The sequence below is a fragment of the Oncorhynchus clarkii genome, chromosome 9 (genome assembly GCF_045791955.1).
Source record: "Oncorhynchus clarkii lewisi isolate Uvic-CL-2024 chromosome 9, UVic_Ocla_1.0, whole genome shotgun sequence".
Classification (NCBI taxonomy): Eukaryota; Metazoa; Chordata; class Actinopteri; order Salmoniformes; family Salmonidae; genus Oncorhynchus; species Oncorhynchus clarkii.
In genome coordinates, this window is record NC_092155.1 from 57,213,997 (window position 1) to 57,220,575 (window position 6,579).

The 6,579-nt window shown below is 38.4% G+C and overlaps 1 protein-coding gene across 1 annotated transcript in view; it reads right to left on the bottom strand.

Annotated features, from left to right (window-relative positions):
• Window positions 1-4,889, bottom strand: part of LOC139416602 (vitamin D3 receptor A) — an 88,547-nt gene extending 83,658 nt beyond the window's left edge. Inside the window, exons 1-2 of the mRNA XM_071165467.1 lie at window positions 4,797-4,889; window positions 4,176-4,317 (exon numbers count right to left, since the gene is read on the bottom strand). The gene's annotated coding sequence lies outside the window, so the exon portion shown is untranslated. The remainder of the gene's footprint in view (window positions 1-4,175; window positions 4,318-4,796) is intronic.
• Window positions 4,890-6,579: the final 1,690 nt, after the last annotated feature.

A 6,579-nucleotide genomic window follows, 5' to 3' on the forward strand; every position in this document is an offset into this window, starting at 1 on the left:
ATGTGAGGGTAGGACTATTCCACTTTAGACCAAGCAGTCTTCATTTTCACGGCATTGTCTGTCACCAGTACAAATACCTTATGTGGTCCAAGGTCATTGATGACTGCCTTCAGCTCATCTGCAATGTAGAGACTGGTGTGTCTGTTGTCCCTTGTCTGTGCTCTTGTAAAATACTGGTTAAGGGGTGGAGATGATGTAGTTACTTATTCCTTCCCCATGAATATTCGACCACCCATCAGAGATGATTGCAATACAGTCTGCTTTCTCTACGATTTGCTTGACCTTCACTTGAACTCTTGGTAGATAAAGCATGTCTGGTTGGAGGGGTGTAAGCTGGGCGAAAAAAACATTCAGAAATCTCTTCCAACACACATTGCCTGTGAGCATCAGAAGTGAACCAGTTGCATACACGGCTCAAGCAAGACATTCATCAGCATCTCTCTGACTACATTCCTCCATTGAGTCAAAAAAAAACTTCTGATTCCAGGAGGACCCTGAGCTGTTGCTATCAATAAGGTGTCAGATTCATAATTTTCACCTTGAATAGAAGTAGAGGGACTTTTGTCAGAGCTTGTTTGTTGCGTGTGCTGAGGGAACTTTATGCACTTGGCCAGATGATTCTGCATCTTTGTTGCATTCTTCACATATGATTTGGCACAGTATTAGCAAATGTACACAGCTTTTCTCCTTCTATATTAGCTGCAGTGAAATGTCTCCACACATCAGATAGTGCCTGTGGCTTTTTCCTGTAAAGATTAGATGAAATAAAATAAAAACTTAGTAAGAAAATATATATAATTTCATGTACAGATAAATAGTTAAGCAGTTAGATTAAACTCCATTATAAGATAAATGTTTTTAAATGAAACATGTATGGAAACAGGTGAATTAACACTCAGTTTTAGCAGGCTTAACCAAGCTAAAAACCCACATGGTAGCAAAAACTGACTAGCAGAAATTGTTAACAAGTTGTAAATTATTTAAACACACTTTGCTGTAGGCTACTATTTACTAGTTAACAACAAATCATGTGTCATAAAATATATTCACCCCACCCAGTATTGTAATCAAAACTTACCAGAAAGCATGTAGTCCTTGGCTCAGACAGTGTAGTAGCGTGGGCTCAATAGAATCTCATTAGTGTGCAAGCAGTGTGCATGCAGAGGGTTGCAATTTCATTGAATTGGGGATAGTTTAACCAAAATAAGCCACAATACCTAGATTTCCTTATGTGTATCAGATCCCACAAAAAAAGTTCAGTTACAAGCTAACTTTTTTGACGAATTTAAGCAAAATTCCAGGGCTTAAATTCCCATGGAAAATTTCTGGAGAAATTCCAGGTAATTTAGTGGAAAGCTTCAGTTTGTAAACCTAGATAGAGATGTGTTTTTTTGAATGAGCTGTGTCTCAATCCACCACATCCGCCAATATCTCCCTTCCGCATCTGCGGTGAAAGGTGGCAGAGCTACAGTGGTGTTTGTCAGACCATACACTTCCCGAAAATTGGTCTTCTCATGAAAACATCTGTAGCATCCAAACGGTTTGGCCTATTATGACCACTATTGAAACCAGAGACTCTCACAAAGGTGTTCTCCACTTTGATCTAGGATGCCCACAAGCCTCGTATGAAAGTCCCTGGAACCAGTTTTTAAAAAATGAATGGAAGTATATGGAGATATTTCAGACACTAAACTAAGGGTTGAAATAAAAAATGTAACATTTTAGTTCCCTTATCTTTTTTTGGGACCCATACAGCTACTTTAGTGAGTAATTAGGGTTTGTGGATACTCATTAAAAAGGGCAACTCAGAAACTTTTCAACCTCATATTCATTATCTCCATCCTCATCAAACCAGTGTCTACATAAGAAAAAAATGCCACATTTCTAAGTTGCAGAAGAAGAAAAAAATGGAACGTAAAGAAGTTAACTGATATCAAAAGTTTAAACATTTTAAAAGCAGTGATGTTCAAACAGATTCACAGTGATTTGGGAAGAAAGAAATACCATCCGTATGGCTAGAAACAAATGGCAGGCTATGAAAATCATTTTTTTTTTACATTTAAATCCTACCCTGCATTTTTTTAGGAACTTTCTGATCTTTTTTTAACCACAGATGATAGAAACGTGCCTTTTTCACATATGTAGACAATTGGTTTGCTGCGGAGATAGTAAATATGAAGTTGCAGAGTTTCCCTTTAATATAATAGTTTTAAAAAACATCTACATGCTTTCAAGAATAACTATTTCCCTAATAATCTTGTTTACATGGACACATTTAAAAGCAGGCTACCTGATGGGACGTAAAAGAAAATCGCCAATCAAAATAAACATTCTACCACATTTTTGCAAAGCCTATTTGATTCGATTTAGGACAGACCTGTCAGAAACTTATGATTTATTTTTTGACTATCTGTTTTGCCATGTACAAATGAGTAATTCAATGTGTTTCTATGGGAAATAGCAGCAAAGGTAAAAGTACATTACCTAAATGTTAGATTTTTTAAAAGTCAGTGTTTGTATTAGCAAAAAGTTATTAAAAATATGAATTTCAGCAGGACCGCAGTTGTACAGGAAAAACAGAATCGTTTTCAGAATTGACATTTTCACAAGGATCGACTGATAGTAACTCAAATAAGTAGGTTTACAATTAATAAGTTTACCCAATAAAAATTATATTAAACCGATTATGCAATAGTCATGTAAACACCATACTCTGCTTATCTTATCTTAAAGGTACACTAGGCAGAAAAATCACTGCCATTTCCTAGTTGCTAAAATCCATCCATCCATCCATCCATTTCAGTTTGTGAGAAAACAAATGTAAAGAATCATTGTACCATTTAAATCGCTGTTAAACATCTTTTCAATAACCAAAAATATCGTATTTTTCTGCTTTTTGAAACTGGTGTACAAAACAGAAACTAAAAGATGCAAAAACAAAACTTAAGAATGGGAAGGTAGAACAGATGTACCTTTTCTTAGACTTGCTTGCAATGAGAATGAGAGATCGATAAGTCACATTTCTACATGAATTTGCTCAGGTCCCCAAAAGTTACATATTGCAGCTTTAATCTGCGTAAGGTCAAAATCAAGAGAGCATTCGCAGATTAAAACACCTGGATTTCTAAGCAATCTTTCAAAATGATTACGACACGTAATGACCTTAAAATCGACATACCAGCGGTGCAGTTGATCTGCGCATGTGCTAGCACCAGCCGAGCAAGTCTCCCTCTTAAGCATGAGAACTGTGTTCGGAACTGAATGCATGCATCTTAGAAGTAGCTTGCACATACAAACTTTATATGTACGAACTCCGCATCGAATATGCTTAGCAAAAATAACATGTTCGCTGTGGTGGAACGTTTATTTTGATTGCCAGTTTTCTGCTAGTGCCGAGCAAGTTACTTTTCAAACAACTAATAACAGTTGCTTTGGGAAGCATCTACTTGAAAATACATGATCTAAGTGATTGATAGTTGGTATTCAGTGATTGATAGTTGATATTCAAAAGTATGCCTCATTTACTTTGAAGAACTACAAAATAGTGATTTTGTCAGATAGCATAGGCAGCAGTTCTATAGAGATGAGATGACTTGGAATGAAATAGCCAGTGAATAAAACAAATATAATATACACAACTGAAACATTTTAATTAAGTAAAGTAATGTGAATAAATAGTTAATAGGTAATAAGTAATAAGCAGTAATGGGCGGTCACTACCATCATGGGACTTTTATTACCCGTTTTATTCTGTCTTGTTACAGCATTCAACCCACATAATGCATTTGATGTTTTTTTTTAATGACCAAAAAGCACTAATCACTCAGCACTATTTTCTGCATTTATCAGATTACCATCAGGTAACCTGATTTCAGATGTGTTAATGTAAAAATGATTATTAGGTTCTTCTTGCAAAGTAAACGTTTTAATCTAACTATTATAATAATCAGACTATACTAAATAATCGCTTTTGTGTGCATGTACCCGCACTGAATGTTGTTGCTAGAAAATCCCGCGACCAGATATCAAAACTCAATTCAGCCTCGATAAGAGAAAGGATTAGAGCGTTCCTCAACTAGCTGCATCACAGTCCCTGCTGTATTGGATTAATTGAGTTTGTGACTAAAGTTAGTTAGCTTTTTAGCAAGTTTGCATAATGCTAGTTATGTTCATACCTGATGTGGCATGTCACGTTTCTTTACTTTGCTGGGTAGGGTCTCCGGGACTGTTAAACTTGAAGCCAGGTCGAGAATTTTCCAAATGTTTGGTAGCTGGTGAACGTATTCTTCGTTCAATGGAAACTTTTCTGGTGTTAAACTGAAAGAAATGGCAATGGATCACACAAACTTTACGTAACCGTAACGGGCTAGCTATGACTAAAGACGATAAATCAAAACATTTATTATGCAGAACAAAATAGCTAACGTTAGGAGTATAACTCGCTAACAAGTAATATTGTAGCAAGATAGCTAGGTAGACCTATTAAGTAGCTCATAAAGTATATAAGAATACTATTCACCAACATTTCCAAATTAAACGCTGTAAAATTACATTAACTAACTACATTGTCAGCATGTTAAAATATTAACAAACTAGCTGGCTAAAATGCCGCGAGCTAGCCGCGCAGTTGCGAAGCGCCAGCAAAGCGTGCAGCGCTGCGCGAGCGAACCATTTTTTTCAGTCTCAAACGCATCAAAACACATATTACTAAAAGTCAGTGGCTCATTATCAAATGTATTTAAAACGTTTGTATGTTATAAGGACCTAATTGTAAGCTTATTAGTAAAACAACTTACATTAATCCATACGGAGGCAAATCTTTAATCTACCCATAAATAGCTACGACCACCACTTCTGCGTTGTCCCGCCCCATAGCTCAGCAGAAAGGCATATCTGTAAGTATATCACCGCAAGCAGCCAATCATAACAAACATGTAAGAATAATCTCTCTTTTTATTGGACAGGAGCATGACAGTCTCATATTTTTGGTCGAATAGAACTCCTCGGAATTTATTGAAGACGATGCCCCCCTGCCATGTAGGGGTGTGTCCTGACGTCATAGAAAACCAGCTAAACGCTAAACAATTCGGCTGTTGTGAAGTTTGGAATTATGTATGTGTATTTGGGGATTTCTCATAATGACTGAAAGGAGAATTGGAGAATGTTGCTGTTTTTCTACAGTGATCTATGATTATATTGCAAGAAAGAGACATTAACAATGTGGATACAAAAATGTAAAGTGTTTCTGGTTATGAATTATACATTGTCAAAGGCTGCATCAAAGCCTCTATTCCTCTCTGCATTGAAAGCGAATGCAGGTTAGGGAAACTGATTTTGTATGCAGCCCAGTGTTGTTGTTGATATAGAGCTTAACTTGGGGCACATGCCTTTCTGGAGGTAGTCTGAAGGAATGACTGTCAGGCCTCTTTGTCTGTCAGTGATCATGTGTGAGGCTGCGAGCTGAGCTTGGGTAGGTTGGTTTCACTTACAAATAATAGAGAATTTCAGACCTTTAAACCAGAGCCACATCTTTGACCAGTAGGCTATTAGATTTGTTATAGCACCAAGTGGTTCCTCAAAGCCATATTGTGAACAGTAGGACACATGCTCACTCATCACTCATTGGAAAGTGGTGTTGTTGTAGAGTCACAAGGGCCCCACTCGGATGGTTTCCTGCGACCTGGGTGTGTCTCTCAAATCGAACCTACCAGAACTCTCCTCACAAAGCACTCTGCAGATGGCGAGATGTGTGTAGTGTGGAGGAGGGGGCTCAGTGTGTAACAGTGACCGCATAAAGCTTTGTCTACATACCTTGTGTGGGCGTATACATGTGTGTGAATGTGTAGGCAATTGTTAGTAGTCTAGTCTTTCAACATGCTCATACACACAGCATATGATGGAGTGTGTGAATCTGGCGTGAGCATCATTGTGCTATGTGTACATGTAAATTAACATCTGGCAAGGTATGTGGGTCGCATGTGCAACAGAACAGGCATGTAATATTTCCCCTGTGCCTTTATGTGCCTGCGTCTGCACGTGCAGGAATCTAGGCCATCCCTGTGGCTTTGTGTCTGAGGGGCGGATCAGTGTATGTGGGGGAAGTGAGGCATGGGGGTGTGTGGTGGTTCCTGGGTCAGGGGTGTGTCCACTGTGTAAACACAGTGCAACTGAGGAACAGGAGACACTCTCTCCTTCTCAAATTCCACCCCATGCTCACACCCCCTCCATACACTAGGCATCCTCTCTCCCGAATGCAGACTCCACTGGAACATAAACAAGCCACAAATTCTCTGGATTCACCTCCATTGGTTGAAATTCCCGTTTGCCCAGTGCTCTTGATGGTGAGTGAAATGTGTATTAAAGGATGATGCACAAAGGACGTTTGCAATTTTCAGTCCATCATGTTTACTGTTCTGCTTTTACTGTGTTCACCACAAGGGCACATATCCCAGACTGTCCTATTTAAAAAGCCCCAGAGCCACAGTGAGTCCAGCTGGAAAAGCAAATAAAAGCTCACTGACCAGGCCCATGACTCTATGAATGCTGTCTTGAACTTGAACTCATGGGGAATGTAGTAAG